Source organism: Sceloporus occidentalis, unplaced genomic scaffold (genome assembly GCF_023333645.1).
Source record: "Sceloporus occidentalis isolate IW3139 unplaced genomic scaffold, rSceOcc1.0.p SCAF_15, whole genome shotgun sequence".
NCBI lineage: Eukaryota > Metazoa > Chordata > Lepidosauria > Squamata > Phrynosomatidae > Sceloporus > Sceloporus occidentalis.
In genome coordinates, this window is record NW_028316995.1 from 6693470 (window position 1) to 6702493 (window position 9024).

Consider the following 9024-nt stretch of genomic DNA (forward strand, 5'->3'; position numbering starts at 1 on the left):
CCTATTATTGATAAGCAGAACAGGCCTATAGTCCAGAAGAACCTGATCGGGAGAAGATAGCGTCTCTAATAGAGTGTGCAATTCCAAGGCAACTTTATAAAGTAGCAATTGGGACATTTCCAAGCAAGCAGGAGCTTTAATGGACATTTTTGGCCACATTACACACTGCGTGGACATTCCAGTAGTAAATCCTGCAAATGGTGGCAATTATCTGTTTATAGCAGGGATCAAATTAAATGGAATAAATGACGTCCTCATAGGCTTAGGTACAAATACAGTAATATCATTATAAAAATTGTAATTGTTATATTATTATACTATGATTGCTAGGGGCTTTTACAAATCCTAATATATTATTACTAACGCCATGAGGTTGTTCAGAGGCTGCAGTTAACTCAGCAAATTCCTGTTTCCTGTGCTACGTATTTATGTCAAGTTTTTTCACTCCTTGTGACACAGTCTGTGGGTTTCCTTTCTTTCTTGATAATGTGACTCAGGGGTAGTAATCATACATTGTAAAATTACCATGAATTTACTTGACGGGTCTCCAAGCTCAGAGGTGTTCATTACATGACTTTTCTTACGCCCAAATAGATGACATAATATTAGATATCTATTGTTTTTGGAGGTATAGCTTTGTATAGTGTTAGCCATGAAAAATGAGCAGGTTCAGTAAAGAGGAAAGCTTTATTGCCTTCGACTATTGTCACGGAGCTGGCTAGTCCGACCGACTACCTCCGCTGTCTTGTGCTCCCTTAGCCTGGGACACCACACTTTCCCCGGTTCCCCAGTCACTAGCCGAGACTCAGTGTAGGGTAAAACCAAACGAAGACTGATTTATTTCTCACACACAGGACTGGATATATCCAGCAAAATACACATTAACATAAAAACAAGATATTGGGACACAAACTGCCCCCTTAATCTGCCTCCCAGAGACAGCAGGGGCAGTAACGGGATTAACAATACAATAGGGGGGGAGACTGATTTATACATTAAACTGAAACAATGGTGGTCACTCCCTGGTGGCAGATCCTGGTTGTCTGCTGGAGATAATCCCCTCAGCCAGTGATGAGATGATACTGCTGGGGGTAACCACAGAAGCCTTTACCAACCGAGGGCCCATAGTCAATAGGGAGGAGGCTGGCAGTCAGGCCTCTCCAGTGGTCCCAGTGATGGAGGCTTCCATCACAACTATAATTTAAGAAATTTGCCAGTAGTCTCAAGAGCTTGCACTCTAATAAAGTTCTGTTAGCCAATAAAGGTACTATCTTTACCAAATTTCATCAATCTATTGCTTTTGTGGTCAGACTGACAACTGTATCCAAACTATGCAGTTATGTAGAAAGCCTAGGACATTCCAGATTATCCCCATAACTGGTTCTAATAGCTATGTGCAACATAGCAATCAGGCACTTACAATACTAATAATGTAAAATGATCTGTATAAGAGCCGCCATGCTGTCATTTATATTTTAAACAGCTGCTTAAGGTGTTAGTGAAAACAGCTTTACAGAGGACACGCACAGGAACTGAAAACACTTTAGAGCTAAAAGCTCATGTACAGTCTGCAAAAAAATGGGCTTTAACAGGTGTTGTCACTTCTATCTTGGGAGACAGGATCTTGGGTCAGGGAAAATTAAGGCGGATTCATAAAAACTTCTGGCTATATTTTTAGTGGAGGCAAATGTGATGTCAGAGCTGAAAAATATAAATCAGAATATAATGCCTATCTTGTTTAGGGGTTGGATCCAGATCCCTTAGTCCTAAACTCACATAACAGCCATGTGTCCTAGCTCAGTCTCCAACCACACATGGCCTTCTTTGGCTGTCCAAAATGTTGGTAAATGTAAAATAACAAACAATATGGCATATGTAATAATACTAGATGGGTCAATTATGGTTTTAACTGAAATGTGCAATTTCACTGTTCTCCTGATGTGTCATACAACAAGATGTGATGACCACTTGATGTCTCATGTGTGATGACCACTGGATGCCCCGTGTATGCTCCGATCAGGCTCGCTGGCTACGCAAAGTCAATGATGCGCTTCATCTGTCACTCTTGTGACATCTCTGAAAGAAAGCAGGTCATCATCCAGACTCCAGCCTGTTGAGAATCTGCTTGTTGTTATACCTTAAGTTAAAAGTTGTTAAGCAGTATCAGTGACCTAATCGTGAATATGGACATTGCTGGCATATCATGGCAATCTCACAGCTCAGTTAGCTCTAAGAGACAGGGAAATCATGCTACCAAAATTCATGTGTGTAATAAACCACATTTTATCTCTGATCATGCCCAGTGTGGTCCTCCAACTAACAACTTGACAGCTGAACTTTTTGTTTACAGAGAGTTGTTAACAGAAAATAAAAATTTCAATCAGCATCAATCTGTCATGCAGGTCTGGGGTAAGTATAACTTGACACATTTTCTTAATTACTAATTTGTTTTATCAAAAATTTTAGATTATTACGCAATTCTGATGAGAAAATGTATTTACTAGCATTACTTATGTGCAGAAAACATGTAAATAGGACCCTTATCCCAAAAGTCTATTATCCATGCCCTGACTTTAGTAGAATGCACACTTCTCCGGTCTGTGACCTTTCTATTTTTCCACCCCAACATAGTTTGGTAGAGGTTATGTGATTCCTCCTGCCGTATGCAATGTCTGCTGACCTGAAATGCTGGGCCTCAGCTCTGCTAAACAAATCACTGGACTGCGCTGTAACATCGGCTGGGATTAATTAAGGATGGCTGATTTCTAAACATTTCTACAAGGCTCTGTATACAGTATAAAGTATACTGGGGTTTAGAATGCAAATGGCGTAAACACTTTCAGTAAGCTAATACCTATGTAATTAAGACCCATCACTGTGCTTCTGCGGTAAATACCAAGCTGCATTTTAAGCGAAGCCTGAATTAGCGCATCCAACATGTACTTGTAAACAGTGTTTTAAGAACTTGTGGCAGATGTAGGTTGAGTTACCAGTCTATTCTTAGGTCGGTACATAAAATGCGTTCGCTTTATATGGACGTTGTCCCAGAAATTCCAGTCGGGATTTAATGACAAGGTAACCTGGGGTATTGCACAGGGGCCACAGCAAGCATTACCATTGCACGGTAATGGGGGGGCTTTTTGTATATGTAATATTGCCTGCATGAGAGGTCATCTGCCCTGGTGGCATGTTAATCCGGTTCTAAATAAGCCTCTGTACCAGCAAAATATACTCTTCAAATCATTGCAATCAAATTATTGTGCATGTATGCCACGGCGGGATGTTTTAAATACCTCCAATGGGCTGAGCTGAATGCCCTTGCATAATAAAGAAAAAAATCCAGAGAAATGATAAATACATTAATATAACATAACTCTGTGTGTTCAGCTGTAAATAAACGTTAATACATGGGAATTTCTGACAACGAGTAGATACGGAGAGAAAGACAACCATCTAATGCATTTTGTGCCCCAATGGACACTCATAGTCATAGGCTGTTCAGCTCCCTAAGCAGCTGCCTGAGCCATCCATAGGGTGAGGATGGTCTGGCTCCCATCATGGTATAAATAGGCAGAGGAACAAAAATATCTGACATTACAATTAACCCAGAACCCAGTTATTTCACTGTCTGTTACGCTGTCTGTTACACTGTCTGTTAATGTCAGCTACGTTTTAGAATGTCAGTATTCTTTTTAAATAAGTCACACTGCATCATAAATTCTGTCAATTAACTGTTTACCATCACAGTAAACTCAGTATATTTTTTAAGCAACCTGTCTGGTAACTGAAATGTTGAAAAGGATATTATTTGAAGGTTTACACAGTCTGCACGCAACTCTTAACGTAGCTGTGCTGCTAAGAAGTATTAGTATAATCAAAATAATTTTAGGCGCAGAAGAATTTGCCTTAAGATTTTAGACCATTAAAATTATAACTTATTGAATGTTGCTTTGCAGATGACTCGTGTTTAGATCATGGCTAAATTAGAACCTGTTAATATATATTTCACTCTCATTCAATTTGCTGTACACAACAGGAAGCCTATATTGCAAGTTGATGAAAAATACATAGCATTTTAATAAAATTTTTAATAATCCTATAAAACATAGAGGAGAGTGGTTAATTCTGCTGAATTGGCATGATATGTCCATGTTCAAAGCCAGGGGTACATAAAACAGCCTTTTCTGCATGAAAATGTTTTCACTATTTAAGGGGGTGAATTTTCATGTAATTGTTGTCTTGGAAACCAGATAGTCTGATCAATGCGAAGGCCCATTATAGTGCAGTATATTTAATTAAGGACAAGAATATAGCATGTATCTTTCCTGATAGTTCATGTAAATAAAATGCTCTTAACATGCTTTTCTTGTTCAGGCTGCTATCTGTGCTATCTGCTTTGGTGTTGGTGTGACTTAGTTACACCTTTTAACATTAGCAGTTTATACCTTATCTTTCTACTAAAACCAATTAATAAACTTGAAAATAAATCATATATGAATAGATGAAACAATATTTGTTGCAAAAATGAACTTATAACTTATTCTGGTCTTTTGTGATGTATTAAATTCGGAGGTAGCTTGGTGAAGCTTCAAGTGAACCGAGATCTCAATCTACACAAGGTTGCCATCCAATTGTAACATGGACTTAAATCTCCATTTGCTTTTCACATCAGAAACATGGTTTACTCTTGATGGGAAGACATCACCGAGAAACGGGCACTCTTGAGCTGATAACAAGTTTAGCTGAACTCAGGAGCATTTTCTGGATATTCTGTACTGAATTTGTACCCTGGTTCACGTTAATGAGATCATTGAATACCTGAGATGGTAGAAGATGGTTATTGTAGAAATAGTAATCACTGTTAACTATATATACATAAGACAAAATAACATACATTTACAAAATAAAACATACAGTACTAAAATCTCTAAAATTTAATTTTCTGGTGAATTGTTTAAGGTTTACTGGAGTAAATTGTTTTGCTTTGTGTAATTGAGGTTTAACAAAAAAACAAAACAAAAACAGATGTTAAAACCATCATAATTTTATTAAGATCTGTTAATTTGCTTTAGCTGAGACATCATTCCCCCTCCCTCTCACTCATTTTCTAAGAGGGATGCCAGTTAATTAGAAGATGTTACATTTGTTGGAGTCAGACAGGCTTAAACAAATGTTGCAATTTTGGAAATGTTCCCAGAAAATGTGGTTCAACAGGGGCAGCTAACAAAATATTAGCAAATACATTCTCCTCAGAAAACAATCAAGGACACGATGCAAGAGGTTACATACAGCAAAAGGGGAAAAAAAGCTATAGTTAACCATTTCAATTCCAGAGAATTCCTTTAATGTTATCTTGAAAAAACATTAGAGATGCGAAAATGAGGAAAATAAAATTCCAGGGGTTCTGTGGACCACACTTTCAGTAAAGTAGTGTTTCTTACATTAAGTGAAAGTAAAAATCCCAGGGGTTCTGTGAACTTCAAACTACTAGAATTAAATATTAGTTTGTGCTACTGCTGTGGGGCCAGCACCAGATTAGCAAACAGTGGCTTAAATAGACAAAAAAATGTGCCTCACGATATAGGTAAACCTCTTAAGCACCTTATTTATTATTTGTACCCTTCTCCTGCCTTGGTATCTCCCCTTTCTCTCTTGTCAGTATCTTCTCTGCAGCTGCACAAAGAGATCAGAGGAGGCCAGACAGTGACTGGTGAAGGGTAGATACAGGGCAAAGGCACAGACAGGGCAAGGATGGCAGAAAAGGCTGTAGGGAACAGGTAGAGTGTACTAGGGGGATAAGAGTAGGGGGTACAGACGGGACTAGCGGCGATGGCAGCGAGAGAGACTTATTTTTGGACAATTAACTTTAAATAAAAAAGCCCTCCGAATTTTGTCTGAACCGAAAAGGACAGGAAAACGAAAGTCGTTGTCTGAAAACAAATGGCCAAAAAAGAGACAACAATGAGTTCTCCTGCACAAGTCTAGAAAGCACAAGCTCAAAAAGCTGAGAACAGTTAAATATCAAATCCGTGGTAATTGATTGGGATTTACCCCACTCTATATTTTCAGGATAATTCATCAATTTTGCATATCATTCTGTTATAAATAAAATAGTTCTTCATTTTAGATCTAATCTCTTTTCGCATTTATAAGTACTATTTTAGTGTTATTATGTTGGTCTCCTCTTATTTTCAGAAATCTGTCTTGAATACCTTTTCCATTCATAGTTCACAAAAAATATGTCAGTAAATAGGTAATTTAAAACTTTGGAGTAGTTCATAAATTGAAGCTTCATTGTTGTAAATTGTAGGATGATTGTAGGCTAAATTACTTTCTTGGGCTTTTGACTGAACCCAGTGATGTCAACAATTTTTATAATATAGCAGATTGTTAATAGCTTTTATACTTGTAGAAAGGTTTGGCCTATTAGGTGAGGTAGATAACCACAGCCTCCAAAGATAAAATGTGTATGGCAAAAAGCCCGCATCCACAGCAGATCGGAGCCATTGTTGTTTATCCTTACTGGAGATAGGCCTTTAATTTAGTAGCCAAACCTTGCCTTTTACCTCAAAAGCATGCGGTAAACCAAAATGCTGATGGCTGTAAACAAAGAAAACATTTATTAAGACTTTTAAAAGTGTTGTCATGGACACTGAGAACTTGACATTTTGCTTACTCTTGGACACACTGGGGGCTAGAGGGACTGCAAGAAGAAAATTCAACAGGCCAAGGGTAAATATGATAAATACCATATTCAGGAAAAACTATCAACGTCGGTACTGGTTAATCCAAAAAGAGAACTAATTAATAATTAATAATTTTATAATTAATTATAAAACATCTCTTTATTCTTGCTGAGAAAATATTCTTATTTTCTGATATGTTGAATCTATGAAAATAACATTTGCATACTATTACTGACATCTTCCCCCGTAAATAAATGTTCCCTTTGCCCTTTAGTTAGCATTACGCCAGTTGTATTGCATGTATCAGATTGACACTGATTTAACTTTTCCAGTTGCCACCCTGATGTTGTCATAGGCTATGAGTACTGTTGTTCTTGGGGCTTAATGTTGACCTTGAATCCTTATTAGTCATGCAATACGGAGTGAAAAACTTCATAATTATCCAGAAGAGATTTGTTTCTTGGAGTTAAACTGTTATTGAAATCAAGGCACATTTAGTATTTTTCATTTATTTTAGTGGGTGTTGAAATAAACCTTTCTAGACGGATTTGGCAGAATTTTTATATGACCTTTTATTGCTATATTAGTCCTGCAGCTGAATCCCAATTTATCATATGGTTTTGTAAAAAGCAGTTTGACAGAGTCTTCACAGCATTGCCCAACATGAACTAAAGTCACGGTCCTATATTTGAAAGGCTTTCACAACTTAGCAACCTGTCAAAATAATGTTTCAGATTTGTCATAAACTGATACAGACTCACTTTCCTGAATACCGTGTTCTTCTTCCAGGCACTGTGAGTAAAGTGAAATAGTGACAGGCAAGGTTTGATGATTATTAAGGCCATACTGTGGCTGAGATTTCTGTAGGAGACAATATTTGGAACACTAACACAGATAAATATGGTTATAGATGTAAATGTAAAATTATGTGGTGTGTCCTATCAAAGGCGAGAAGCCTGAAATGGAAACAACTAAAAGATGAAGAAACATGAAAAATGAATTGTGCCTCGTTTTACTGAATAATTATTGAATTATTGAAGGTTTCCTAACAGGTTTAGTACTTGATTTCTTAAGGAACATTGACTTTACATTTGCAGTCAATGCATTGTGTCACAAATTTTACCTATCATTTATGTCCAAAACTTGCTTTTCATGGGTGTTGTTTTTTTTTAAATCAAAGTTTATTAGAGTTTTTCTATATGCAAAAAATGAGGAAGGAGGCAAAAATAAGATGTCCAGCATGTACAGGTATCTGACATGACCATAAGCAAATCTCAAAGTATGTACAATGTAGGCTTTTTTACAGACAGAATTTAAAAAACGTAACATCATGTATAAATGAAGCATAGAACAGGGCTGCGTAGTGCACAACTTAGGAGTTCCTATTTAAAGCGACTCCAAGTGGAGTGCACCGACCCCTTATACCCATCAGTGGATCTGCTTATTGTAAATTACCCCCGTACCTACCACGGCTTTGGGAAGGAACATAAGGGTACGGGAAAGAGGAAAATTAAAAAATGGAAGGGGGGCATAACATGAAAGAGAGCAGAGAGGTCTGGTAAAGGAAGAAAGTGAGAAAGGGACCAAAGGCTCCACCATAAGTGGAGCTTGACCACATAATTTCCTGGAGGTGGTGAACTGTATCCAGGGCACCCAGATGGCCACATAAATCTCGTATTTATCTTCCGCCTGTTTTACCAACTCTTCCATTGGCCTGATCTCCTCAACCCTATCAACCCATTGCTTGATGGAGCGGACTCTAGTAGACTTCCAGTGTGGTGGGATCACGCACCTTGCCGCATCGTAAGTGAATCATAAGAAGGCTTTTGTATGTCATCATCTTCAGGCAGGTAGGGTGGGGAAGCATTGCACCTGGGACAGCCACACAAAACGCCTACACAAGTTTGCAATCCCACCAGAGGTTAAAAAAAGAGCCCAAAACACAGCGGGCCACCAGCAAGAAACATCCTGTGTATCCTGAGGGGGGTGGGTCTGAGTTTTTACTTTTTGTACATAAAGTCTAAGAAGGCTGGCAAGATTCCTCTGGTAGAATCTACAAATATTTCCTTACCCATCACGGTTCCTGCATTAGTAAGATCAGTGAAACCATGAAAATCATTACCATGCTGGTCTTCAAACAGAATGCTTCCTGGTCAGTAAAGCCTGATAACAAGTTCTAGATTACCTTAACACCTGAAAAACATATCATTATCCCACATAAGAGGGTAGGGGCAAAAGTCTCTCGTTCGCCCTGGATTTGAAGATGACAATCTTGGTTTTTACCAAGGTGGCTGCAGGAGAACATTAGGAGGCATTCTTCTATGAAGTTTACAGTAAC